This window comes from Trichechus manatus, unplaced genomic scaffold (genome assembly GCF_000243295.1).
Source record: "Trichechus manatus latirostris isolate Lorelei unplaced genomic scaffold, TriManLat1.0 scaffold00043, whole genome shotgun sequence".
Taxonomy (NCBI): Eukaryota; Metazoa; Chordata; class Mammalia; order Sirenia; family Trichechidae; genus Trichechus; species Trichechus manatus.
This window is the reverse complement of record NW_004443979.1, coordinates 1,160,671-1,166,513: the sequence shown is the minus strand read 5'-3', so window position 1 is coordinate 1,166,513 and position 5,843 is coordinate 1,160,671. Positions and strand designations below refer to the sequence as shown.

Below are 5,843 nucleotides of genomic sequence, written 5' to 3'. Positions count from 1 at the left end.
ACTAGCAAAAGGGTTAATCATGCAAATTTTGAAAGAAAATATCTACCTGTGCAATAGGACGCCTAAGATTCAAGCTTTCTATTTACCTGCTGCCCACTAGAAATTCTATTTTCTTTCTTTTGTGCTTAAAGTACAAAAGAAGCATTTTCTTTCAGTATGTGATTAAGGTAGTGGTAACACATTAAACTATCACTAGCTTTAACATTCATTGGGAATTAGCTTATCAGATGATTTTCAATCATGCTGTTTCTACTTTGATGAAATCCCCATTCTGGAAATAAGGAGAAAAACACCTTGCATCCACTGTAAGCCAGGAACTGTGGTAGGTATCTTGCATACATTATCACTTTTAAACATCATAGCAGTTTAAATGTCAAGGCTTGACAAGTATGTGATTTTCCCACATTCATAGTGTGCCAGGATTCATACCTGCCTTGCCTGACTCCAAAGTCTATGCTCATCGTATAGCACCATACTGGTAGGAGATGTTCTAAAGAAAAGCACAGTGTTTCCAAGCTAAGTCCATGGCTGAGGAGCAATGAACTGTCTGAGGACTTGAAGGCTAAGAATTGGAGAGTGGTGAAAAGAAACCAAGGTGGGACTGATAAGCGGGCAGGGGAGTAAGTGTGGTGGGAGGAGATGATAAAGCCATGAGGATTTTTTTTGTTTTTGGCTGTACTATAATTTTTCCCAGGACAAGTCTTAACTATAAGAAACGATTTAACAGCAACTTTAAACTTTATAATATGTTTGTATGGTGAGAGTTCTTGTTTATGATCACAAGGTATATTTTTAAGGAGATACTCTTATAAAACTTAAGACATGGATATCTCAAGAGAAAATAATTTGACATGTGGGATAATCTTTGATATTCTACAGATTTTCCTTTGGAGTCTCCCCTTTCCTTGTACTGGCAATTTCTACTCCTGTTCTCCAAGGGGAAATGGTTAACACACTCACTGAAACAAAAGGTTGGAGGTTCAGGTCCACCCGGAGGTGCCTCGAGAGAAAGGCTTGGCAATCTACTTCTGAAAAATCAGCCACTGAATACCCTGTGGAGCACAGTTCTACTCTGACACACATGGGGTCGCTATGAGTTGGAGTTGACTCGATAGCAAGTGGTTACCCTCCAAGAAAGTTCACCAACCTTGTTGAGCATCTACCATGAGAATAGTGCCGCTGGCCTTGGCCTCCCTGGCCTGTCCTTCTCATGGCTCTCCTCTCTCTTGATAGGTGTCTGTAGTTCCAGACTTTGCATTTACTGACTTTCCATAAAAATTTACCAGTTAGTTGTCCCATTTACTTAGGGCCCTAAAGAAATCCATACCAATATTCTGCTTGTGTTAATGGTTAAATGTTTTATTCTGTGTGGATAACATAGCTGTACTTGGCCAGGAGCCTTCTGGATAAAATTTCCTTGAGTTTAATGAAAATAACTTATGACTTATTGGAGTTATAGCATTTTAAAGCTGAAAGCAAACTTAGAAGAGTTCCGGGTACAATTTCATCCGTTATCAAATGGTAAAATGAGGCCAAGAGGAATTCTTAGAATTTAATTCTCAAATCACACTTTGAAGACAGTGAGATGACAATTATTGCTTCAGAAATGGGGAAACAGAGGTACAGGAGGAAATGATTTGCTTGAAGTTATATAGAGGATGAAAAGCATAACTGGAATGGATTTCCTTTCACCCACCTTCCTTCTGATTTTGAAAGTAGTGTTTATAATATCCATAAAATCCTTTTACTTGAAGATAATAGAATTTCAGTTGCAAGCCTTCTTAATTTTATTTATAAAACTTTTCTCTGCCCTTTCAGAAACCTTGTTAAACAGTAATTTCATACAGTTGTGGCCCCTGGAAGTAGCAGTGATTGACGAGGAGGGTGAGTAGAGCTAGGGAGAACTCACCCTTAGGTTTTAGTTGCTTTTGTTTAGAAGTCACTCTTTCTTCTAAATAGGGTCACTCTGAGTTGAAATTGACTCGACAGCAGTGGGTTTCTTCCCTGTTTTTGGCATTATGCAATGATGTGACTGGACAAATGAAAAGAAAATTGAAAAACCAACAACTGTCAGTGCCAAATTAGTCACTTTTGTAAATAAGACAAGTTTTCAATCAGGAGCTTGACAGGCTTTCTGGATTTTATGGTTTGCTTAAACAAAAGTAAATATTAACTACGGTAGACCAGTCATTTCTAAATTAGCTGTAGTAATGAAATATGCTACTCATAACACTTTTCATTTGCTAGCAGGATGAGATGATTAAATATATCTGGTGTCTTTGGTTTTTCTATACTGACTAAAAACTTTGAGGTCTGAAAGGATTGGTGATCAATCATAAACAACAGATAAAGGAATTTGTGTGAGTAGTGATCTGATGGGATTTAGATTGGGAACTCAACCTTCATTCTAAAGCAAAAATACATATTCTTATTATGACTTCAGTTGATTGATTTTCTTCTCTTCTAGTCCAGCCCCAAATGCTGTCTTTCACCAGTTGCTATAGGATGAAATTCTATCTTTTGGTTTCATGTGGCGTTCAATACCTACTTTCTTACAACTTGCAGTCTAGAAATATGAGTATATTTTATGATGTATGATACAAAATAGTAGCTGTGTCATATGAGTTTCTTATATTTATGGATCTCAAAGTTAAAGATTCACTACTTTATTATTTTTGAATAAAATAATAATAGTTGATATGGAACATTTGCTATTTGCCAGATGCTGTGCCTAAAGCTTTACGTACATGCGTTATCTATTTAATTTTCACACAAACCAAAAAGGCAGACACTATCCTAACTCCTATTTTAAAGATGAGAAAACTGAGATTCTGAGGGGTTAGGTAACATGGTCACACAGCTGTCAAGGAGGAGCTGAAACTCAGATCCAGGATTGCCTGGTTTCAAAGCTGGTGCTCTAATCCACTGTGCTACACTATGAGTAAGAAAACCGATGCAGAAACTAGGTGAGGACTAATATATAAAGTCAGGCAGAGAGGAAATCTGAAGTAACAACTAGTTCTCACTCATTACCAGTTCTAGCTCGAGAGAGCATCCTTTGCTTTGTTGCAGATATTCTTACTTGATAAAGAGTGGATAAATTCATGATTGGTTGGAAGTAAAAGGAAAGATTTTCTCTCATCACTGACATCCAATCATTGACAAGTTCTGTTGATGCTTTCTCCTCAGCTTTTCTGAAATCCTTTCCTTTCTTTCATCATCACTGCTACCAACCTAGTTTTAAAGTTCCTCTTTAGGTCTAATCCAGTATCCTGTTACTAAAATCTTTACCTGCCCACTCTCCCTGTCCATTCTACAATATTCTTTCGGAACTAAGAGTTAAATTAGACATAATTTGTCACTAAGGAGTTTAGGGACTTGCTTGAGAGACAGACACGTAAACAAGCAATTTCAAAACAATGTGGTAAATCCTTGATCTGTTTGATTCTGTGGGAGCATAGAGAAGTCAAGATTTCAGGGGACAGCCAAGGCAAAAGGTAACATTTAATGGAAGTGTCCTTTATTGATATTGGAAATAATAAAACACTCTATCAATGTTTTACTACTCCTAATTGTTATTGGGAGCCCTGGTGGCACAGTGGTTAAGAGCTCGGCTGCTAACCAAAAGATTGGCAGCTCGAATCCACCAGCCACTCCTTGGAAACCTTATGGGGCAGTTCTATTCTACCCTATAGGGTCACTATGAGTCGAAATCGACTCGATGGCAATGGGTTTGTTTTTTGTTTTTTAAATTGTTATTGAGCTATTCCTTTGTGCCAGGTACAGTTTTAAGTCTTTTACATACACTATCTCATTTAATCCTCAGAACAACACTCTTTTGTAGGCACTATTATTTTTTCCTCTTTACACCAAGGGAACTGAGGCTTAAAAAGCTTAACCTACATAAAGTTATATAGTTAGGAAGGGTGGAGTTAGGATTTTAACGAAGACAGTCTGAATTTTCTTTAGAGGGAAAGAGGGGTTGGGTTTTATACACATTGCATTTGAGGAATCAGATTTGTTCCAATGGCAGGGGTAGGCAGATCTCAGGTTTAGGAGATAAAAATTGGGAGTCATTAGCCTATAGAAGCTCCTTAGAAGCGAGGATGGCCAGACTTCATCTCACATACTTTGGACATATTTTCAGGATGGACCAGTCCCTAGAGAAAGACATCATGCTTGGTAAAGTAGAGAGTCAGTGAAAAAGAGAAAGACCCTCAATGAGATGGATTGACACAGTGGCTGCAACAATGAGCTTCAAACATAGGAACGATTGTGAGGATGGCGCAGGACCAGGCAGTGTTTCATTCTGTTGTACATAGGGCTGCTATGAGTTGGAACTGACTCGACGGCACCTAGCAACAACAGCCTATAGAAGTTATTGGAAGCTAAGAATGTTGATGAAAATGCACCAGAAGAGTGTGAGTTAGAAAAGAGGAGATCCAAGGATAGAACTTTGAAGGCTACCACCATGTGAGGGGAAAATAGAGGTGGAAGAGTTACCAAAAAACATGTTAAGGGACTACAAATGAGGACTGTAATTTGAAGGAAGACATAGCTTCACTGGTTTGGGACACAGGTGTTAAAAAAATATTTGCCCCAAAGACTTTGCCTTAGCTCTTTTTTTGTCCAAAGAAGCTTACTTTTCCTTTTAAATCTATATCACAGCTATTGGCTAGTATCGTTCATAACTCAGCTTCTGTCACCATCTGGAGCTGTGTTGGCAAACTTTTTCTGCAAAGGGCCAGATAGTATTTTTAGCTTTTTGGGCCATATGGTCTCTGTCGCAATGACTCAACTCTGCCATCTGTTGTAGTGTGAAAGCAGCCATAAACAATACATAAACAAGTGGACATAGCTGTGTTCCAATAAAACTTTATTTGCAAAAACAGGGGTTGGGTTGGATTTAGTCCATGAGCCATAGTTTATTGACACTTGATCTGGAGTCACCCCTCTTGGTTTGGTGTCCTTTCAAAACTTTCCCAGCTTTAGTCCTTTCTTCATTAAATACTTGGTTCCACACATTTAGATGCTCTTGTACATTTCCCTTATTCTCCTTCTTATGGTACATTCTCTGGTAAAATTATCTGGACAAGGAGCTCCATCTAAAAAAAAAACTAAACCCATTGCCGTCTAGTTGATTCTGACCCATAGCAATCCTATAGGACAGAGTAGAACTGTCCCATAGGGGTTCCAAGGAGTGCCTGGTGAGTTCGAACTGCCAGCTTTTATGGTTAGCAGCCATAGCTCTTAACCACTATGTCACCAGGGTTTCCAGGAGCTCCATAGGAAGGCTAAAGTGGAAGCTAGCAGTTAATTGAAATATGTCAATGTGAAATCCATAGTGTTTTTGGTGTCTGTGATCTATTACTACTCTAATTTCTTAAATGCCAACTACCCTAAAAAATCAAAATGATTTATTACAAAGTGAGCTTGATCTGTATTTTAAACTATGGTGGACTTGCACTTAATAATATGACAAATTAGTCTTCATTTGGGAAGCAAGGAGTAATTTTGGTGCCTATGCAGTAGAACTCTTTTGGTGTGTTTTGCTTCTTTGGGAGTTTGGTAATTTTGTTAAATATAGAAGGATGCCTAATATTTCTTAGATGGAATCCCCATGGGAGGACACACACACACACACACACACACACACAGTGACTGCAAGATTACCATGGGAATTGGGGAACTTCAGCTTACCACTTAACGTTTTAAGTAGAAAATGAAAGCATCCGTTGCATCTCAGTAGAACTGAAAATTGGAAAATGAGTACTAAAACAGCTTGCTTCCTGGAAAAGCAAGGTTTAGAAAATATTGGCAATCTGCTAACACATCATTTTCCT

At 38.3% G+C, this 5,843-nt stretch overlaps 1 long non-coding RNA gene across 1 annotated transcript; it reads left to right on the top strand.

Moving 5' to 3' along the window:
* The first annotated feature begins 258 nt into the window (after window positions 1–258).
* On the top strand, window positions 259–1,885 carry LOC111820575 (uncharacterized). Its single transcript, XR_002824112.1, has 3 exons — window positions 259–322; window positions 413–595; window positions 1,819–1,885. It is a non-coding gene; the product is annotated as an uncharacterized LOC111820575 (long non-coding RNA).
* The last annotated feature ends 3,958 nt before the right edge of the window (window positions 1,886–5,843 follow it).